This window comes from Anser brachyrhynchus, assembly GCF_964034855.1.
Source record: "Anser brachyrhynchus genome assembly, chromosome: 6".
Taxonomy (NCBI): domain Eukaryota; kingdom Metazoa; phylum Chordata; class Aves; order Anseriformes; family Anatidae; genus Anser; species Anser brachyrhynchus.
The window spans coordinates 2,629,546-2,652,523 of record NC_137700.1 but is presented as its reverse complement, the minus strand read 5'-3'; the positions used below and the strand labels follow the sequence as shown (position 1 = coordinate 2,652,523).

The window sequence follows — 22,978 nt, the reverse complement described above, 5'->3', positions numbered from 1 at the left end:
AGGTGAGGGTCATTAGGGGGGATTGGAGTTGGACGGCTCATGGCAGGGGGAGTAGGAGGGCGATTTCTAGGTCGAATAGGAGGAACAGGATGGCTACTGAGGAAGAATCGGACTGAGAATGGTAATCGAGCAGATCCAAGTGGGTCGAATCCACATTCGTACGGTGAGAGTTTCTCTGAGTCGGGGTTTATTTGGGCGAGTGAGAAGTTTAATGCGGTTAGGGCGGCGCTTAGGATTGATGATAGGGCGAATATGAACATGAGTGCGTTCATTGCTCTCCTCTGGGTTTATACCAGATTCTAGAGATTGGAAGTCAATTGTAATTAATATACTAGAAGAGCAAGATCCTCATCAGTAGATGGTTATGTAGAGGAATAGTCAGATGACGTCTACGAAGTGTCAGTATCAGGCTGCTGCCTCGAATCCGAAGTGGTGGTCTGATGTAAAGTGGAACTTGATCAGTCGGAAGAGGCAGACGGTCAGGAAGGAGGATCCGATGATTACGTGGAGTCCGTGGAATCCAGTGGCAACGAAGAAGGTAGATCCGTAGACGCTATCGGCGATTGAGAATGGGGCTTCGTGGTATTCTATTGCTTGTAGGGCTGTGAAGTAGAATCCCAGGAGGATCGTTAGGGTTAGGGCGTGGATGGCGTGTTTTCGGTTTCCTTCTGTGATGCTGTGATGGGCTCACGTTACGGTAACGCCTGAGGCTAGTAGGATGGCTGTGTTTAGTAGGGGGACTTCTATCGGGTTGAGTGGTTTAATTCCTGTTGGGGGTCATTGGCCTCCTAGTTCTGGGGTTGGGGCCAGGCTCGAGTGGAAGAACGCTCAGAAGAACCCTAAGAAGAAGAATGCTTCGGATGTGATGAAAAGGATTATGCCGTATCGTAGGCCTTTTTGGACTGTGGGAGTGTGATGGCCTTGGAAGGTGCTTTCTCGTACAATGTCTCGTCATCATTGGAGTATTACTAGGAGTATTGAGATGAGGCCTAGGGTTAGTAGTATGGATGAGTTGTAGTGGAATCACATGATTAATCCTGAGGTTGTGAGTAGGGCGGCGGCTGCCCCGAAGATTGGTCAAGGGCTTGGGTCAACTATGTGGTATGAGTGTGCTTGGTGTGCCATTAGATGTTTTCTTGTAAGTATAGGCTTAGAAGGAGCACGAAGACGTAGGCCTGGATTATGGCTACTGCTACTTCTAGGATGGTTAGGAGTAGTAGGATGATTATTGTTAGGATGGATACTGCAGGAAGGGTGGGTATTAATGCAATGGAGGCTGTAGAGATGAGTTGGATGAGTAAGTGTCCTGCTGTAAGGTTGGCTGTAAGGCGGACTCCGAGGGCTAGGGGGCGGATTAGTAGGCTGGTTGTTTCGATCAGGATTAGTGCGGGGATTAGGGGTGTAGGGGTACCTTCGGGTAATAGGTGGGCTAAAGAGGCTGATGGTTGGTTTCGTAGGCCTGTTAGTAGTGTGGCGAGCCATAGTGGGAAGGCTAGGGCTATGTTCATAGATAGTTGGGTGGTTGGGGTGAATGTATATGGAAGGAGGCCTAGAAGGTTGATTGTAAGAAGTATGATTATTAGGGATGTAAATATTATGGCTCATTTGTGGCCATTTTTGTTGAGTGGGACTATTAGTTGTTTTGTGATTAGGTGAAGGAGTCATGTTTGGATAGTAGAAAGGCGGTTGTTGATTCATCGGTTGTTTGGGGACGGGAATAGTAGGGCTGGGAAGAGTAGGGATAGTAGGATTAAGGGGATGCCAAATAGATTGGGGCTGGAAAATTGGTCAAAGAAGCTTAGGTTCATGGTCAGGATCATGGTGTGGGTTTGGTAGTGAGGGAGGTCTTATTTGATGGGGGGTTGGTTGTGGTGAAGGCTAGTAGTTTTGGTTGGATGAGGAGTGCTAGGGTTAATCAGGTTATAATTATGATTGAAAATCATGGTGCGGGGTTAAGCTGTGGCATATCATTAAGGAGGGGGAAGTCCCTCTTTGGCTAGCTTAAAAGGCTAGTGCTGTTGCATAGCTTCTTAATGATTAGGATGATGATAGAAGGGACGATCAGGCCTCGAAATGTGGGAGTGGGGTTGATTCTACTACAATGGGTATGTAGCTGTGATTAGCCCCGCAAATTTCTGAGCATTGTCCGTAAAAAATCCCAGGCCGGGTGGTAATGAATGAAGTTTGGTTTAGTCGGCCTGGGATTGCGTCTGTTTTAACTCCGAGCGTTGGGACTGCTCAGGAGTGGAGTACGTCTCCTGCAGTAATGATCACGCGGATGGGGGATTCTATTGGGATAACTACGCGGTGGTCAACTTCTAGCAGTCGGAAGTGGCCGTTGGGTAAGTCTGGGGTGGGCACTATGTAGGAGTCGAATGATAGGTCTTTGAAGTCTGTGTATTCGTAGCTTCAGTATCATTGGTGGCCGATGGCTTTTAGGGTGAGGTCTGGTTCATCGATTTTGTCCATTATGTAGAGGATTTGTAGGGATGGGAGGGCGAGGAGTACCAGGACGATAGCAGGTAGGATTGTCCAGATCAGCTCTACTTCTTGGGCGTCTACAGCATTGGACGAGAGTTTTTCTGTTAGTATGTGGGCTAAAAGGTAGAGAACTAGGCTGCAGATAGCTAGGGCAACGATTAGGGCGTGGTCGTGGAATTCAACGAGTTCTTCTATGATGGGTGATGAGGCGTCTTGGAATCCTAGTTGGGAGTGGTTGGCCACATGAGATGTACAGGATTTTTACCTGTGATTTAGTCTTGACAAGGCTATGTAATTGGTTTACTAACGTCTCATAAGAAAGAAGCATGAGCGGTTAATGCAGTTGGCTTGAAACCAGCATGTGAGGGTTCGATTCCTTCCTTTCTTGTACTTGGACGAAGGCCGGTTCCTCGAAAGTATGGTATGGGGGAGGGCAGCCGTGGATTCATTCAACGTTTGTGGTAGTTAGTTCTGGTTGTAGGACTTTTCGTTTGGCCGGAAAGGCTTCTCAGATGATGAATATTAGTATGATTACGGCTACTATTGAGATTAGGGAGCCGATGGAGGAAATGGTGTTTCATAGTGTGTAGGCGTCGGGATAGTCCGAGTATCGTCGGGGTATTCCTGCTAGGCCTAGGAAGTGCTGGGGGAAGAACGTTAGGTTTACTCCTGTAAATATTACCCCGAAGTGGGCTTTTGCTCATGTTTGGTGTAGGGTAAACCCAGTGAGTAGTGGGAATCAGTGAGTAAATCCTGCTAGAATGGCAAAGACGGCGCCTATGGATAGGACGTAGTGGAAGTGGGCAACTACGTAGTACGTGTCGTGCAGGGCGATGTCTAGGGAAGAGTTTGCAAGAACGATTCCTGTTAATCCTCCGATGGTAAATAGGAAGATAAATCCTAGAGCTCATAGTATTGGGGGGGTCTCATTTGATTGTTCCTCCGTGCAGGGTGGCTAGTCAGCTAAATACTTTGATTCCGGTAGGGATGGCAATGATTATAGTGGCTGATGTAAAGTAGGCTCGGGTATCAACGTCTATTCCTACTGTAAACATGTGGTGAGCTCAGACGATGAATCCTAGGAAGCCGATGGATAGTATGGCTCAGACTATTCCCATGTAGCCGAAGGGCTCCTTTTTGCCTGAGTAGTACGTGACTACGTGTGAGATGATTCCGAACCCCGGTAGGATCAGAATATAGACTTCTGGGTGTCCGAAGAATCAGAATAGGTGTTGGTACAGGATTGGGTCTCCTCCTCCAGCGGGGTCGAAGAATGTGGTGTTTAGGTTTCGATCAGTTAGTAATATTGTAATACCGGCGGCGAGTACGGGGAGTGATAGAAGGAGTAGGATGGCGGTAATTAGTACGGATCAGACAAATAGTGTCCACTTCCACTACGTCCTATCCATAGGCGCCGTCTTTGCCATTCTAGCAGGATTTACTCACTGATTCCCACTACTCACTGGGTTTACCCTACACCAAACATGAGCAAAAGCCCACTTCGGGGTAATATTTACAGGAGTAAACCTAACGTTCTTCCCCCAGCACTTCCTAGGCCTAGCAGGAATACCCCGACGATACTCGGACTATCCCGACGCCTACACACTATGAAACACCATTTCCTCCTAGTCCTAGGACTTAGAGAAACTCCAGTACTAAAAATAGTAAACACAAGCAATAATTTCATATACTTCACTCTCACTCACCACTCAACTATCAGCTAACCACACCCCCGTCCACATAGCTTAACACAAAGCATGGCACTGAAGTTGCCAAGATGGCATAAAACATGCCTGCGGACAAAAGACTTAGTCCTAACCTTACGGTTGGTTTTTGCTAAATATATACATGCAAGTATCCGCGCCCCAGTGTAAACGCCCTCGACCACCTACCCCCATACAGGCCTTGAGGAGCGGGTATCAGGCACACCCAAGTAGTAGCCCAAGACGCCTCGCTAAGCCACGCCCCCACGGGTATTCAGCAGTAATTAACATTAAGCAATGAGTGCAAACTTGACTTAGTTATAGCAACAGCCTAACTTCAAGGGTTGGTAAATCTTGTGCCAGCCACCGCGGTCATACAAGAAACCCAAATCAACCGTCCTATTGACACGGCGTAAAGAGTGGTAAAATGCCTATCCTAGCTAACTAAGATCAAAATGCAACTGAGCTGTCATAAGCCCAAGATGCACCTAAACACACCATTAAGATGATCTTAGGAACTAACGACTGATTTAAACCCACGAAAGCCAGGGCCCAAACTGGGATTAGATACCCCACTATGCCTGGCCCTAAATCTTGATACTTACTTTACCGAAGTATCCGCCAGAGAACTACGAGCACAAACGCTTAAAACTCTAAGGACTTGGCGGTGCCCCAAACCCACCTAGAGGAGCCTGTTCTACAATCGATAATCCCCGATTAACCCAACCACCCCTTGCCAACACAGCCTACATACCGCCGTCGCCAGCCCACCTCGAATGAGAGCACAACAGTGGACACAATAGCACCCCGCTAATAAGACAGGTCAAGGTATAGCCTATGGAGTGGAAGAAATGGACTACATTCCCTATTCATAGGGCACACGGAAAGAAGCGTGAAACCACTTCTGGAAGGCGGATTTAGCAGTAAAGTGGGACAATAGAGCCTACTTTAAGCCGGCCCTGGGGCACGTACATACCGCCCGTCACCCTCCTCAAAAGCCACATCCCACATAACTAATACCATAAATACGCTGAAGATGAGGTAAGTCGTAACAAGGTAAGTGTACCGGAAGGTGTACTTAGAATATCAAGACGTAGCTATAACACCAAAGCACTCAGCTTACACCTGAAAGATATCTACTAGACCGGATCGTCTTGAAGCCCCCCCTCTAGCTCAACCACACAAATAGTACACCAAAACTAAAGAATTTACTAAACTAATTAAACTAAAGCATTTTACAGTCTTAGTATAGGCGATAGAAAAGACACTTAGACGCGATAGAGACCCCAGTACCGTAAGGGAAAGATGAAATAGCAGTGAAACAATCAAAGCGACAGACAGCAAAGATCAACCCTTGTACCTTTTGCATCATGGTTTAGCGAGAACAACCAAGCAAAGTGAACTAAAGTTTGCCCCCCCGAAACCCAAGCGAGCTACTTTCAAGCAGTTAAAGAGAGCGAACCCGTCTCTGTTGCAAAAGAGTGGGATGACTTGTCAGTAGAGGTGAAAAGCCAACCGAGCTGGGTGATAGCTGGTTACCTGTGAAACGAATCTAAGTTCCCCCTTAATCCTCCCTACCGGACATCCTGAACCCTAATGAGATGATTAAGAGCTATTTAATGGAGGGACAGCTCCATTAAAAAAGGACACAACCTCGACTAGCGGATAATTCTTACTACTGATCCTACCGTGGGCCCTAAAGCAGCCATCAAAAAAGAGTGCGTCAAAGCTCCACCACCTAAAAATACCAAAATAAGATGATTCCCTTATCACAAACAGGTCAACCTATGAATATAGGAGAATTAATGCTAAAATAAGTAACTCAGGGCCACACCCCTCTAACGGCGCAAGCTTACATAGAAACATTATTAACAGACCTAGACAGATACAAAAACCCCTACAAGACCACGTATTAACTAACCCTGTTAACCCGACTCAGGAGCGCCTATAAGAGCGATTAAAATCTGTGAAAGGAACTCGGCAAATTAATAAGGCCCGACTGTTTACCAAAAACATAGCCTTCAGCAAATTAAACAAGTATTGAAGGTGATGCCTGCCCGGTGACTTAGGTTTAACGGCCGCGGTATCCTAACCGTGCAAAGGTAGCGCAATCAATTGTCCCATAAATCGAGACTTGTATGAATGGCTAAACGAGGTCTTAACTGTCTCTCACAGATAATCAGTGAAATTGATCTCCCCGTGCAAAAGCGGGGATGTGAACATAAGACGAGAAGACCCTGTGGAACTTAAAAATCAACGACCACCGCGAATCCTCAATCAACCCCACTGGGGCCACTACCATCGCAGAGCCTGGTCGATATTTTTCGGTTGGGGCGACCTTGGAGGAGAACAAATCCTCCAAAAACAAGACCATACCTCTTTACCTAGAGCTACCCCTCAAAGTGCTAACAGTGACCAGACCCAATATAATTGATTAATGGACCAAGCTACCCCAGGGATAACAGCGCAATCCCCCTCAAGAGCCCATATCGACAGGGGGGTTTACGACCTCGATGTTGGATCAGGACATCCTAATGGTGCAGCCGCTATTAAGGGTTCGTTTGTTCAACGATTAACAGTCCTACGTGATCTGAGTTCAGACCGGAGCAATCCAGGTCGGTTTCTATCTATGACACACTCTCCCCAGTACGAAAGGACCGGGAAAGTGGGGCCAATACCACAAGCACGCCCCCCCCCTCTAAGCAGTGAAACCAACTAAACCGTGAAGAGGGCCTTCCCCCACCACTTTCAATCCTAGAAAAGGACCAGCTAGAGTGGCAGAGCCCGGCAAGTGCAGAAGGCTTAAGCCCTTTCCCCAGAGGTTCAAATCCTCTCCCTAGCTTCACCCATGATTCAAATAACAACACTAAGCTGCCTCATTATATCCCTCCTATACATCATCCCAATCCTGATTGCCGTAGCCTTCCTAACCCTAGTAGAACGGAAAATCCTAAGCTACATACAATCCCGCAAAGGCCCTAACGTTGTCGGGCCTTTTGGCCTACTTCAACCATTTGCGGACGGACTGAAACTATTTACCAAAGAGCCCATCCGACCCTCTACCTCTTCCCCACTTCTATTCATTCTGATACCAATACTAGCCCTTGTCCTAGCCCTCACCACTTGAGCACCACTACCACTCCCATTTCCCCTAGCAGATCTAAACCTCGGAGTTCTCTTCCTAATAGCCATGTCAAGCCTAGCCGTCTACTCAGTCCTATGATCAGGCTGAGCCTCGAACTCAAAATACGCACTAATCGGAGCCCTACGGGCAGTAGCACAGACCATTTCATACGAAGTGACACTGGCCATAATCCTGCTATCAATAATCATACTAAGCGGAAGCTACACACTCAGCTCCTTTGCCGTCGCACAGGAGCCTCTATACTTCATTTTCTCCTCATGACCCCTAGCAATAATATGATACGTATCCACCCTAGCAGAGACAAACCGAGCTCCTTTTGACCTCACAGAGGGTGAATCTGAGCTAGTCTCAGGGTTTAACGTTGAATACGCCGCAGGACCCTTCGCCTTATTCTTCCTAGCTGAATATGCGAACATTATGCTAATAAATACACTTACAGCCATCATATTCCTAAACCCAAGCGCCCTAGGGCCACCCACAGAACTATTCCCCGTCATCCTAGCCACAAAAGTCCTCCTACTATCTTCTGGTTTCTTATGGGTCCGAGCTTCATACCCACGATTCCGATATGACCAACTAATGCACCTACTATGAAAAAACTTCCTACCCCTCACACTAGCTCTGTGCCTCTGACACATCAGCATACCTATCTGCTATGCAGGCCTACCTCCTTACATAAGGAAATGTGCCTGAACTACAAAGGGTCACTATGATAAAGTGAACATAGAGGTATAACAGCCCTCTCATTTCCTGTTGACCTTAGAAAAGTAGGAATTGAACCCACACAAGAGAAATCAAAATTCTCCATACTTCCCTTATATTATTTTCTAGTAGAGTCAGCTAATCAAGCTATCGGGCCCATACCCCGAAAATGATGGTTTAACCCCCTCCTCTACTAATGAACCCTTACGCGACCCCAATCATAACCTTCAGCCTCATCTTGGGCACCACAATCACAATTTCCAGCAACCACTGAGTTCTGGCCTGGACAGGACTGGAGATCAACGCACTAGCCATCATTCCCCTAATTGCCAAATCCCACCACCCACGAGCAGTAGAAGCCGCAACGAAATACTTCCTAACCCAAGCAGCTGCTTCCGCCCTGGTCCTATTCTCTAGCATAACCAATGCCTGAGTCACCGGCCAATGAGACATCACAGAAATAAACCACCCAACCTCCTGTCTACTACTGACAGCAGCAATCGCTATTAAACTGGGCCTAGTGCCATTTCACTTCTGATTCCCAGAAGTACTACAAGGATCGCCACTAATAACAGCCCTGCTACTCTCGACCCTCATAAAATTCCCCCCACTAACCCTGCTCCTACTAACATCCAAATCCCTCGACCCAGCTCTACTCACCGCCATGGCCCTAGCCTCAACAGCACTAGGAGGCTGAATAGGACTGAACCAAACACAAACACGCAAAATCCTAGCCTTCTCGTCCATCTCCCACTTAGGCTGAATCGCCATCATCCTAGTTTACAGCCCCAAATTGGCCTTACTTACCTTCTACCTATACACAATCATAACATCAGCCGTATTCCTAGCCCTTAACAAAATCAAAGCCCTTAACCTATCCATGATCACAACCTCATGAACAAAAACCCCAGTGCTAAACGCCACCCTAATACTAGTACTTTTATCCCTAGCAGGCCTCCCCCCATTAACAGGCTTTATACCAAAGTGACTTATCATCCAAGAACTAACTAAACAGGAAATAACACCAGCAGCCATGGCAATTGCCATGCTATCACTGCTCAGCCTCTTCTTCTACCTACGCCTCGCATACCACTCAACAATTACCCTTCCCCCCAACTCCTCTAACCACATAAAACAATGATACACTAGCAAAGCCCCAAGCACACCTACTGCGGTCCTTGCCTCACTATCAATCCTCTTACTTCCCCTGTCCCCAATAATACATGCCATTGTCTAGAAACTTAGGATAACACCCCAAACCGAAGGCCTTCAAAGCCTTAAATAAGAGTTAAACCCTCTTAGTTTCTGCACATTAAGACTTACAGAATATTAACCTGTATCTTCTGAATGCAAGTCAGACGCTTTAATTAAGCTAAAGCCTCCCTAGACAGATGGGCTTCGATCCCACAAAACTCTAGTTAACAGCTAAATGCCTAAACCAATTGGCTTCTGCCTACAAAGACCCTGACGCACCCTAGTGCGCATCGATGAGCTTGCAACTCAACATGAATTTCACTACAGAGCCGATAAGAAGAGGAATTAAACCGCTGTAAAAAGGACTACAGCCTAACGCTTCAACACTCAGCCATCTTACCCGTCACCTTCATCAACCGATGACTATTTTCCACTAACCATAAGGATATTGGCACCCTGTACCTCATCTTCGGGGCATGAGCAGGAATAGTCGGCACCGCACTCAGCCTATTAATCCGCGCAGAACTAGGACAACCAGGAACTCTCCTAGGCGACGACCAAATTTACAATGTAATCGTTACCGCTCACGCCTTTGTAATAATCTTCTTTATAGTCATACCCATCATGATCGGAGGATTCGGCAACTGATTAGTCCCCCTCATAATCGGTGCCCCCGACATAGCATTCCCGCGAATAAACAACATAAGCTTTTGACTCCTCCCCCCATCATTCCTCCTCCTACTAGCCTCATCCACTGTAGAAGCTGGCGCCGGCACAGGCTGAACTGTCTACCCTCCCCTAGCAGGTAACCTTGCCCACGCCGGAGCTTCAGTAGACCTGGCTATCTTCTCACTCCACTTAGCCGGTATCTCCTCCATCCTTGGGGCCATCAACTTTATCACCACAGCCATCAACATAAAACCCCCCGCACTCTCACAATACCAAACCCCACTATTTGTCTGATCCGTACTAATTACCGCCATCCTACTCCTTCTATCACTCCCCGTACTCGCCGCCGGTATTACAATATTACTAACTGATCGAAACCTAAACACCACATTCTTCGACCCCGCTGGAGGAGGAGACCCAATCCTGTACCAACACCTATTCTGATTCTTCGGACACCCAGAAGTCTATATTCTGATCCTACTGGGGTTCGGAATCATCTCACACATAGTCACGTACTACTCAGGCAAAAAGGAGCCCTTCGGCTACATGGGAATAGTCTGAGCCATACTATCCATCGGCTTCCTAGGATTCATCGTCTGAGCTCACCACATGTTTACAGTAGGAATAGACGTTGATACCCGAGCCTACTTTACATCAGCCACTATAATCATTGCCATCCCTACCGGAATCAAAGTATTTAGCTGACTAGCCACCCTGCACGGAGGAACAATCAAATGAGACCCCCCCAATACTATGAGCTCTAGGATTTATCTTCCTATTTACCATCGGAGGATTAACAGGAATCGTTCTTGCAAACTCTTCCCTAGACATCGCCCTGCACGACACGTACTACGTAGTTGCCCACTTCCACTACGTCCTATCCATAGGCGCCGTCTTTGCCATTCTAGCAGGATTTACTCACTGATTCCCACTACTCACTGGGTTTACCCTACACCAAACATGAGCAAAAGCCCACTTCGGGGTAATATTTACAGGAGTAAACCTAACGTTCTTCCCCCAGCACTTCCTAGGCCTAGCAGGAATACCCCGACGATACTCGGACTATCCCGACGCCTACACACCATTCCGCCTAAACACCATTTCCTCCATCGGCTCCCTAATCTCAATAGTAGCCGTAATCATACTAATATTCATCATCTGAGAAGCCTTTTCGGCCAAACGAAAAGTCCTACAACCAGAACTAACTACCACAAACGTTGAATGAATCCACGGCTGCCCTCCCCCATACCATACTTTCGAGGAACCGGCCTTCGTCCAAGTACAAGAAAGGAAGGAATCGAACCCTCACATGCTGGTTTCAAGCCAACTGCATTAACCGCTCATGCTTCTTTCTTATGAGACGTTAGTAAACCAATTACATAGCCTTGTCAAGACTAAATCACAGGTAAAAATCCTGTACATCTCATGTGGCCAACCACTCCCAACTAGGATTCCAAGACGCCTCATCACCCATCATAGAAGAACTCGTTGAATTCCACGACCACGCCCTAATCGTTGCCCTAGCTATCTGCAGCCTAGTTCTCTACCTTTTAGCCCACATACTAACAGAAAAACTCTCGTCCAATGCTGTAGACGCCCAAGAAGTAGAGCTGATCTGGACAATCCTACCTGCTATCGTCCTGGTACTCCTCGCCCTCCCATCCCTACAAATCCTCTACATAATGGACAAAATCGATGAACCAGACCTCACCCTAAAAGCCATCGGCCACCAATGATACTGAAGCTACGAATACACAGACTTCAAAGACCTATCATTCGACTCCTACATAGTGCCCACCCCAGACTTACCCAACGGCCACTTCCGACTGCTAGAAGTTGACCACCGCGTAGTTATCCCAATAGAATCCCCCATCCGCGTGATCATTACTGCAGGAGACGTACTCCACTCCTGAGCAGTCCCAACGCTCGGAGTTAAAACAGACGCAATCCCAGGCCGACTAAACCAAACTTCATTCATTACCACCCGGCCTGGGATTTTTTACGGACAATGCTCAGAAATTTGCGGGGCTAATCACAGCTACATACCCATTGTAGTAGAATCAACCCCACTCCCACATTTCGAGGCCTGATCGTCCCTTCTATCATCATCCTAATCATTAAGAAGCTATGCAACAGCACTAGCCTTTTAAGCTAGCCAAAGAGGGACTTCCCCCTCCTTAATGATATGCCACAGCTTAACCCCGCACCATGATTTTCAATCATAATTATAACCTGATTAACCCTAGCACTCCTCATCCAACCAAAACTACTAGCCTTCACCACAACCAACCCCCCATCAAATAAGACCTCCCTCACTACCAAACCCACACCATGATCCTGACCATGAACCTAAGCTTCTTTGACCAATTTTCCAGCCCCAATCTATTTGGCATCCCCTTAATCCTACTATCCCTACTCTTCCCAGCCCTACTATTCCCGTCCCCAAACAACCGATGAATCAACAACCGCCTTTCTACTATCCAAACATGACTCCTTCACCTAATCACAAAACAACTAATAGTCCCACTCAACAAAAATGGCCACAAATGAGCCATAATATTTACATCCCTAATAATCATACTTCTTACAATCAACCTTCTAGGCCTCCTTCCATATACATTCACCCCAACCACCCAACTATCTATGAACATAGCCCTAGCCTTCCCACTATGGCTCGCCACACTACTAACAGGCCTACGAAACCAACCATCAGCCTCTTTAGCCCACCTATTACCCGAAGGTACCCCTACACCCCTAATCCCCGCACTAATCCTGATCGAAACAACCAGCCTACTAATCCGCCCCCTAGCCCTCGGAGTCCGCCTTACAGCCAACCTTACAGCAGGACACTTACTCATCCAACTCATCTCTACAGCCTCCATTGCATTAATACCCACCCTTCCTGCAGTATCCATCCTAACAATAATCATCCTACTACTCCTAACCATCCTAGAAGTAGCAGTAGCCATAATCCAGGCCTACGTCTTCGTGCTCCTTCTAAGCCTATACTTACAAGAAAACATCTAATGGCACACCAAGCACACTCATACCACATAGTTGACCCAAGCCCTTGACCAATCTTCGGGGCAGCCGCCGCCCTACTCACAACCTCAGGATTAATCATGTGATTCCACTACAACTCATCCATACTACTAACCCTAGGCCTCATCTCAATACTCCTAGTAATACTCCAATGATGACGAGACATTGTACGAGAAAGCACCTTCCAAGGCCATCACACTCCCACAGTCCAAAAAGGCCTACGATACGGCATAATCCTTTTCATCACATCCGAAGCATTCTTCTTCTTAGGGTTCTTCTGAGCGTTCTTCCACTCGAGCCTGGCCCCAACCCCAGAACTAGGAGGCCAATGACCCCCAACAGGAATTAAACCACTCAACCCGATAGAAGTCCCCCTACTAAACACAGCCATCCTACTAGCCTCAGGCGTTACCGTAACGTGAGCCCATCACAGCATCACAGAAGGAAACCGAAAACACGCCATCCACGCCCTAACCCTAACGATCCTCCTGGGATTCTACTTCACAGCCCTACAAGCAATAGAATACCACGAAGCCCCATTCTCAATCGCCGATAGCGTCTACGGATCTACCTTCTTCGTTGCCACTGGATTCCACGGACTCCACGTAATCATCGGATCCTCCTTCCTGACCGTCTGCCTCTTCCGACTGATCAAGTTCCACTTTACATCAGACCACCACTTCGGATTCGAGGCAGCAGCCTGATACTGACACTTCGTAGACGTCATCTGACTATTCCTCTACATAACCATCTACTGATGAGGATCTTGCTCTTCTAGTATATTAATTACAATTGACTTCCAATCTCTAGAATCTGGTATAAACCCAGAGGAGAGCAATGAACGCACTCATGTTCATATTCGCCCTATCATCAATCCTAAGCGCCGCCCTAACCGCATTAAACTTCTCACTCGCCCAAATAAACCCCGACTCAGAGAAACTCTCACCGTACGAATGTGGATTCGACCCACTTGGATCTGCTCGATTACCATTCTCAGTCCGATTCTTCCTCAGTAGCCATCCTGTTCCTCCTATTCGACCTAGAAATCGCCCTCCTACTCCCCCTGCCATGAGCCGTCCAACTCCAATCCCCCCTAATGACCCTCACCTGAACTGTAGTGATCCTCCTTCTCCTAACACTCGGACTGGCCTACGAGTGAATTCAAGGGGGCCTAGAATGAGCAGAATAACAGAAAGTTAGTCTAACCAAAAAGATAGCTGGTTTCGACCCAGCAGATTACAGCCAACCCTGTAACTTTCTTATGTCGCCCCTACATTTAAGCTTCTACTCAGCCTTCATTTTCAGCGGACTAGGACTAGCCTTCCACCGAACCCACCTAGTATCCGCCCTACTATGCCTTGAAAGCATAATATTATCGATATTCGTAGGCCTATCAATATGATCCATCGAAAACCAAGTCTCCTCATTCACCATGGTACCAATTCTCATGCTAACCTTCTCAGCGTGTGAGGCGGGCACAGGCCTGGCCATCCTAGTAGCCTCCACCCGCACACATGGCTCCGACCATCTACACAACCTAAACCTCCTGCAATGCTAAAAATCATCCTACCCACAATCATACTTCTTCCAACAGCCCTGCTGTCTCCACCAAAATTTCTATGGACTAACACCACCTTATACAGCCTCCTAATCGCTGCCCTAAGCCTACAGTGATTAATCCCAACCTACTACCCCTACAAATTTTTATCCAACTGAACAGGAATTGACCAAATCTCATCCCCCCTCCTAGTACTATCCTGCTGACTACTCCCACTCATAATCATAGCAAGCCAAAACCACCTGCAACAAGAACCCCTACAACGCAAACGAATCTTTATCTCAACCTTAGTCGCAGTCCAGCCATTCATCCTACTAGCCTTTTCCACCACAGAACTAGCACTATTTTACATCTCATTTGAAGCAACCCTCATTCCCACCCTAATCTTAATCACCCGATGGGGGAACCAACCAGAACGCCTAAGCGCTGGCATCTACCTGCTATTCTACACGCCAGTAAGCTCTCTACCCCTGCTAATCACAATCATACACCTATACGTGAAAATTGGCACCCTGCACCTGCCAACCCTACAACTAACCCACCCAACCCTATCCACCTCATGGACAGGAATACTATCAGGTCTAGCACTGCTCATAGCATTCATAGTAAAAGCCCCACTATACGGCCTACACCTCTGACTGCCAAAAGCCCACGTAGAAGCACCCATCGCAGGCTCAATACTCCTCGCCGCCCTACTACTAAAGCTAGGAGGATACGGAATTATACGAGTCACTCTATTTATGGGCCCGCTGTCCAACCTCCTGCACTACCCCTTCCTAACCCTGGCCCTATGAGGCGCCCTAATGACTAGCTCAATCTGCCTACGACAGACAGACCTAAAATCACTAATCGCTTATTCATCCGTTAGCCACATAGGCCTAGTTATCGCCGCAGGAATAATCCAAACCCACTGATCATTCTCAGGGGCAATGATCCTAATAATTTCCCATGGACTAACTTCCTCCATACTATTCTGCCTAGCCAACACAAACTATGAACGTACGCACAGCCGAATTCTACTACTCACACGAGGCCTACAACCTCTCCTACCACTCATAGCTACCTGATGATTGCTGGCCAATCTAACAAACATAGCCTTACCCCCAACAACAAACCTCATAGCAGAGCTAACCATTATAATCACCTTATTCAACTGATCTGCCTTCACGATCATCCTAACAGGAATCGCAACCCTACTAACCGCCTCCTACACCTTATTCATACTACTAATGACCCAACGAGGCTCAATCCCCTCCCACATCACATCTATGCAAAACTCAACCACGCGAGAACACCTGCTCATAACACTCCACATTATCCCAATATTCCTCCTAATCCTCAAACCCGAACTGATCTCCGGAATCCCCTCATGCAAGTATAGTTTAAACCAAACATTAGACTGTGATTCTAAGAATAGAAGTTCAAACCTTCTTACCTGCCGAGGGGAGGGTTTAACCAACAAGAGCTGCTAACTCTTACATCTGAGCCTAAAACCTCAGCCCCCTTACTTTTAAAGGATAACAGCAATCCACTGGTCTTAGGAACCACCCATCTTGGTGCAAATCCAAGTAAAAGGAGTGAACCCCACACTACTAATCAACTCCCTCACACTACTCACGCTGACAATCCTCCTAACCCCAATCATCCTGCCATTTCTATTTAAAAACTTTAAAAACACCCCACAAGCCACCACCCGCGCTGTTAAAACCGCATTCCTAATTAGCCTAGCCCCTACAACCGCATTCCTAATTAGCCTAGCCCCTACAACCGCATTCATCTACTCGGGAATAGAATCTGTCACCTGCCACTGGGAGTGAAAATTCATTATAAACTTTAAAATCCCCCTGAGCCTAAAAATAGACCAATACTCAATAACATTTCTTCCAATCGCCCTATTTGTAACATGATCAATCCTACAATTCGCCATATGATACATGGCCTCAGAGCCATACGTAACAAAATTTTTCACCTACCTACTGACATTCCTAGTCGCCATACTCCTCCTAACAACCGCAAACAACATATTCCTCCTATTCGTAGGCTGGGAAGGAGTACGAATCATGTCCTTCCTTCTCATCGGCTGATGACAAGGCCGAGCAGATGCCAACACCGCCGCCCTACAAGCCGTAATCTACAACCGAATCGGAGACATCGGACTGACCCTGAGCATAGCATGACTAGCTTCAACATTCAACACCTGAGAGATCCAACAAGCCGTACACCCCCACCAAACCCCAATCCTCCCCCTCATAGGATTAATCCTCGCAGCCGCAGGAAAATCCGCCCAATTTGGACTCCACCCATGACTGCCCGCAGCAATAGAAGGCCCCACCCCAGTATCAGCCCTACTGCACTCCAGTACCATAGTAGTAGCCGGAATCTTCCTGCTCATCCGCATGCACCCCCTGCTAGCCACCAACCAGACAGCCCTAACTGCCTGCCTATGCCTAGGTGCTCTATCAACCCTATTCGCTGCCACATGCGCCCTAACCCAAAATGACATCAAAAAAATCATTGCTTTCTCAACATCCAGCCAACTAGGACTAATAATAGTCACTATCGGACTAAACCTCCCACAACTAGCCTTCCTACACATCTCAACCCATGCCTTCTTTAAAGCCATACTATTCCTATGCTCAGGGTCTATCATCCACAACCTAAACGGAGAACAAGATATCCGAAAGATAGGAGGCCTACAGAAAATACTCCCAGTCACTACTTCCTGCCTAACCATCGGAAACCTGGCGCTGATAGGAACCCCATTCCTAGCCGGATTCTACTCAAAAGACCTCATCATCGAAAGCTTAAACACATCATACCTAAATACTTGAGCCCTACTCCTAACCCTTATAGCCACAGCATTCACCGCAACCTACAGCATCCGCATAACCATCCTAGTCCAAGCTGGACAAACCCGAATCCCCCCAATAGTATCAATAAACGAAAACAACCCACTAATCACCGCCCCCCTAACCCGACTCGCCCTAGGCAGCATTACAGCAGGAATAATCATTACCTCTTTCATCACACCAACCAAAACCCCCCCAATAACCATACCCCTTATCACCAAAACCGCTGCCATCCTCATAACAATCCTAGGAATCATCCTAGCCCTAGAACTATCGAACATAACACACACCCTCACTCACCCCAAACCAAACCCCCTCATAAACTTCTCCTCTGCATTAGGGTACTTCAACCCCCTAGTACACCGATTCTTCTCCAAAAACCTACTAGAAAAGGGACAAAACATTGCCCTACACTTGATCGACCTCTCCTGACTCAAAAAAATAGGGCCAGAGGGCCTTGCTGAACTACAAGTAGCCGCAAGCAAAGCCGCAACCTCAATACACACAGGGCTAATTAAGGCCTACCTAGGATCCTTCGCCCTCTCCATCCTGGTAATAATCCTAATAACACACAGACTCACTAATGGCCCCTAACATCCGCAAATCCCATCCCCTACTAAAAATAATCAACAACTCCCTAATCGACCTACCCGCCCCCTCCAACATCTCTGCCTGATGAAACTTCGGCTCCCTTCTAGCCATCTGCTTAGCCACACAAATCCTAACAGGCCTGCTACTAGCCATACACTACACCGCAGACACTTCACTCGCCTTCTCCTCAGTAGCTCACACATGCCGAGACGTCCAGTACGGATGGCTCATCCGCAACCTCCACGCCAACGGTGCTTCGCTCTTCTTTATCTGCATCTACTTACACATCGGACGAGGCCTCTACTACGGCTCCTACCTATACAAAGAAACCTGAAACACAGGAGTAATCCTCCTACTCACCCTAATAGCAACTGCCTTCGTAGGGTATGTCCTACCATGAGGACAAATGTCATTCTGAGGGGCCACCGTAATCACCAACCTATTCTCAGCCATCCCGTACATTGGGCAAACTCTAGTAGAATGAGCCTGAGGAGGATTCTCAGTAGACAATCCAACCTTAACCCGATTCTTCGCCATCCACTTCCTACTGCCCTTCCTAATTGCAGGAATCACCCTAGTCCACCTAACCTTCCTACACGAATCAGGCTCAAATAACCCACTAGGAATCGTATCAGACTGCGACAAAATCCCATTCCACCCATACTTCTCCATTAAAGACAGCTTAGGGCTTACCCTAATAATCACCCCTCTAATAGCACTAGCCCTATTTTCACCGAACCTCCTGGTTCTTGGAATCCTAGTTGGGAGTGGTTGGCCACATGAGATGTACAGGATTTTTACCTGTGATTTAGTCTTGACAAGGCTATGTAATTGGTTTACTAACGTCTCATAAGAAAGAAGCATGAGCGGTTAATGCAGTTGGCTTGAAACCCATCCCCAGTGGTGCCAGTGCACTCTCTGAACTCACTGAAGTGCATCCCCAGTGGTGCCAGTGCACTCTCTGCACACACTGCACTGCATCCCCAGTGGTGCCAGTGCGCTCTCTGGAGTCACAGCACTGCATCCCCAGTGGTGCCAGTGCACTCGCTGGACTCACTGCACTGCATCCCCAGTGGTGCCAGTGCACTCTCTGGACTCACTGCACTGCATCCCCAGTGGTGCCAGTGCACTCTCTGGACTCACTGCACTGCATCACCAGTGGTGCCAGTGCACTCTCTGGACTCACTGCAGTGCATCCCCAGTGGTGCCAGTGCACTCTCTGGACTCACTGCACTCCATCCCCAGTGGTGCCAGTGCACTCTCTGGACTCACTGAAGTGCATCCCCAGTGGTGCCAGTGCACTCTCTGGACTCACTGAAGTGCATCCCCAGTGGTGCCAGTGTACTCTCTGGACTCACTGCACTGCATCCCCAGTGGTGCCAGAGCACTCTCTGGACTCACTGCACTGTATCCGCAGTGGTGTCAGTGCACTCTCTGTACTCACTGAAGTGCATCCCCAGTGGTGCCAGTGCACTCTCTGGACTCACTGCACTGCATCCCCAGTGGTGCCAGTGCACTCTCTGGACTCACTGCACTGTATCCGCAGTGGTGTCAGTGCACTCTCTGTATTCACTGAAGTGCATCCCCAGTGGTGCCAGTGAGCTCTCTGGACTCACTGCACTGCATCCCCAGTGGTGCCAGTGTACTCACAGGATTCACTGCACTGCATCCCCAGTGGTGCTAGTGCACTCTCTGGACTCACTGCAGTGCATCCCCAGTGGTGCCAGTGCACTCTCTGGACTCACTGAAGTGCATTCTCAGTGGTGCCAGTGCACTCTCTGGGCTCACTGAAGTGCATCCCCAGTGGTGCCAGTACACTCACTGGACTCACTGCACTGCATCCCCAGTGGTGCCAGTGCACTCTCTGGACTCACTGCACTGCATCCCCAGTGGTGCCAGTGCACTCTCTGCACTCACTGCACTGCATCCCCAGTGGTGCCAGTGCAATCTCTGGACTCACTGCAGAGCATCCCCAGTGGTGCCAGTGCACTCTGTGGACTCACTGTAGTGCATCCCCAGTGGTGCCAGTGCACTCTCTGGACTCACTGCACTGCATCCCCAGAGGTGCCAGTGCAATCTCTGGACTCACTGCACTGCATCCCCAGTGGTGCCAGTGCACTCTCTGGACTCACTGCATTGCATCCCCAGTGGTGCCAGTGCACTCTCTGGACTCACTGCAGTGCATCCCCAGTGGTGCCAGTGCACTCTCTGGACTCACTGCACTCCATCCCCAGTGGTGCCAGTGCACTCTTTGGACTCACTGCACTGCATCCCCAGTGGTGCCAGTGCGCTCTCTGGAGTCACAGCACTGCATCCCCAGTGGTGCCAGTGCAATCTCTGGACTCCCTGCACTGCATCCCCAGTGGTGCCAGTGCACTCTCTGCACTCACTGAAGTGCATCCCCATTGGTGCCATTGCACTCTCTGCACTCACTGCACTGCATCCCCAGTGGTGCCAGTGCACTCACTGGACTCACTGTACTGCATCATCAGTGGTGCCAGTGCGCTCTCCGGAGTCACAGCACTGCATCCCCAGTGGTGCCAGTGCACTCACTGGACACACTGTACTGCATCACAGGTGGTGCCAGTGCACTCTCTGCACTCACTGCACAGCATCCCCAGTGGTGCCAGTGCATTCACTGGACTCACTGGACTGCATCACCAGTGGTGCCAGTGCACTCTCTGGACTCACTGCACTGCATCCCCAGTGGTGCCAGTGCACTCTCTGGACTCACTGCACTGCATCCCCAGTGGTGCCAGTGCACTCTCTGGACTCACTGCACTCCATCCCCAGTGGTGCCAGAGCACTCTCTGGACTCACTGCACTGCATCCCCAGTGGTTCCAGTGCATTCACTGGACTCACTGTACTGCATCTCCAGTGGTGCCAGTGCACTCTCTGGACTCACTGCACTGCATCCCCAGTGGTGCCAGTGAGCTCTCTGGACTCACTGCACTGCATCCCCAGTGGTGCCAGTGTACTCACAGGATTCACTGCACTGCATCCCCAGTGGTGCTAGTGCAGTCTCTGGACTCACTGCAGTGCATCCCCAGTGGTGCCAGTGCACTCTCTGGACTCACTGAAGTGCATTCTCAGTGGTGCCAGTGCACTCTCTGGGCTCACTGAAGTGCATCCCCAGTGGTGCCAGTGCACTCTCTGGACTCACTGCACTGCATCCCCAGTGGTGCCAGTGCACTCTCTGGACTCACTGCACTGCATCCCCAGTGGTGCCAGTGCACTCTCTGGACTCACTGTAGTGCATCCCCAGTGGTGCCAGTGCACTCTCTGGACTCACTGCACTGCATGTCCAGTGGTGCCAGTGCACTCTCTGGACTCACTGCACTGCATCCCCAGTGGTGCCAGTGAAGTCTTTGGCCTCACTGCACTGCAATCCCAATGGTACCAGTGCACTCTCTGGACTCACTGCACTGCATCCCCAGTGGTCCCAGTGCACTCTCTGGAGTCACTGAAGTGCATCCCCAGTGGTGCCAGTGCACTCTCTGGACTCACTGCACTGCATCCCCAGTGGTGCCAGTACACTCTCTGGACTCACTGTACTGCATCCCCACTGGTACCAGTACACTCTGTGGACTCACTGTACTGCATCCCCAGTGGTGACAGTGCACTCTCTGGACTCACTGCACTGCATCCCCAGTGGTGCCAGTACACTCTCTGGACTCACTGTACTGCATCCCCAGTGGTGCCAGTGCACTCTCTGCACTCACTGCACTGCATTCCCAGTGGTGCCAGTGAAGTCTCTGGACTCACTGCACTGCATCCCCAGTGGTGCCAGTGCACTCTCTGGACTCACTGCACTGCATCCCCACTGCTGCCAGTGCACTCTCTGGACTCACTGCACTGCATCCCCAGTGGTGCCAGTGCACTCTCTGGACTCACTGCACTGCATCCCCAGTGGTGCCAGTGCACTCTCTCGAGTCACTGCACTACATCCCCAGTAGTGCCAGTGCACTTCACTGGACTCACTGTACTGCATCATCGGTGGTGCCAGTGCACTCTCTGGACTCACTGCACTGCATCCCCAGTGGTTCCAGTGCATTCACTGGACTCACTGTACTGCATCTCCAGTGGTGCCAGTGCACTCCCTGGACTCACTGCACTGCATCCCCAGTGGTGCCAGTGAGCTCTCTGGACTCACTGCACTGCATCCCCAGTGGCGCCAGTGCACTCTCTGGACTCACTGCACTGCATCCCCAGTGGTGCCAGTGCACTCTCTGCACTCACTGCACTGCATTCCCAGTGGTGCCAGTGAAGTCTCTGGACTCACTGCACTGCATCCCCAGTGGTGCCAGTGCACTCTCTGGACTCACTGCACTGCATCCCCACTGCTGCCAGTGCACTCTCTGGACTCACTGCACTGCATCCCCAGTGGTGCCAGTGCACTCTCTGGACTCACTGCACTGCATCCCCAGTGGTGCCAGTGCACTCTCTCGAGTCACTGCACTACATCCCCAGTAGTGCCAGTGCACTTCACTGGACTCACTGTACTGCATCATCGGTGGTGCCAGTGCACTCTCTGGACTCACTGCACTGCATCCCCAGTGGTGCCAGTGTACTCTCTGGACTCACTGCACTGCAGGCCCAGTGGTACCAGTGCACTCACTGGACTCAATGTACTGCATCACCAGTGGTGCCAGTGCACTCTCTGGACTCACTGCACTGCATCCCCAGTGGTTCCAGTGCATTCACTGGACTCACTGTACTGCATCTCCAGTGGTGCCAGTGCACTCTCTGGATTCACTGCACTGCATCCCCAGTGGTGCCAGTGAGCTCTCTGGACTCACTGCACTGCATCCCCAGTGGTGCCAGTACACTCTCTGGACTCACTGCACTGCATCCCCAGTGGTGCCAGTGCACTCACTGGACTCACTGCACTGCATCACAGGTGGTGCCAGTGCACTCTCTGGACTCACTGCAGTGAATCCCCGGTGGTGCCAGTGTACTCTCTGCAGTCACTGCACTGCATCCCCAGTGGTGCCAGTGCACTCACTGGACTCACTGGACTGCATCCCCAGTGGTGCCAGTGAA

General features: G+C 49.3%; 1 long non-coding RNA gene across 1 annotated transcript in view; it reads right to left on the bottom strand.

The window, feature by feature from the left end:
- Nucleotides 1-390: 390 nt before the first annotated feature.
- Nucleotides 391-22,978, bottom strand: part of LOC308197368 — a 126,142-nt gene continuing 103,554 nt past the window's right edge. Inside the window, exons 2-3 of the long non-coding RNA XR_013952876.1 lie at nt 10,463-10,645; nt 391-740 (exon numbers count right to left, since the gene is read on the bottom strand). This is a non-coding gene — a long non-coding RNA (uncharacterized lncRNA). The remainder of the gene's footprint in view (nt 741-10,462; nt 10,646-22,978) is intronic.